This window comes from Sparus aurata, chromosome 13 (genome assembly GCF_900880675.1).
Source record: "Sparus aurata chromosome 13, fSpaAur1.1, whole genome shotgun sequence".
Classification (NCBI taxonomy): Eukaryota; Metazoa; Chordata; class Actinopteri; order Spariformes; family Sparidae; genus Sparus; species Sparus aurata.
This window is the reverse complement of record NC_044199.1, coordinates 35,632,995-35,633,621: the sequence shown is the minus strand read 5'-3', so window position 1 is coordinate 35,633,621 and position 627 is coordinate 35,632,995.

Below are 627 nucleotides of genomic sequence, written 5' to 3'. Positions count from 1 at the left end.
GCTGCGTTGTGACGTAACTGGACTTCAGATGATCCTCAGAATGATGCAGACCCTGAATTGAGACACAGCAATTGTATTATTGATGCAGACTCCCTGTCGGGGGCCACAGGGGGGTCCGGCCTCAGAGTTACGGGGACACTGGCCCCTGTTGGCCCCCCATAGAACCGCCACTGAGGAGCAGCCCTCACATCAGCCTCTGCTGTGTCATGCTGATGTCACAGTTATATCCAGTAAACGTGGCTGATTTTGATTTGTATTCTTGCCTCATTTCAATACTTTTCATGTTGCTCACTTGCCTCTTAGTCCCCCCACCCCTCCACACACACACACACACACACACACACACACACCTCCTAATTGTTGCTGATATTTGGGTGTAGAGAGGAGCAGAGCCACTGATCCATTAACTGACCAGGCCCAGCTTGATTGGCTCCGGACGATCCCCTGAAATAGCAGGATTGGCTGTCGGCCAAGCGCCCATTTCCTGTGTGTCTGAGAGGAGCTCCAGCCACCGGGGCTCAAATGCATTTCCTGACTGTGTATAAAACTTTTATTAATGACCAGGAGTGCATCAGCGGCTATGCTCGCTCGCCCGCACTCACTCACTCACCCACTCACCCACTCATT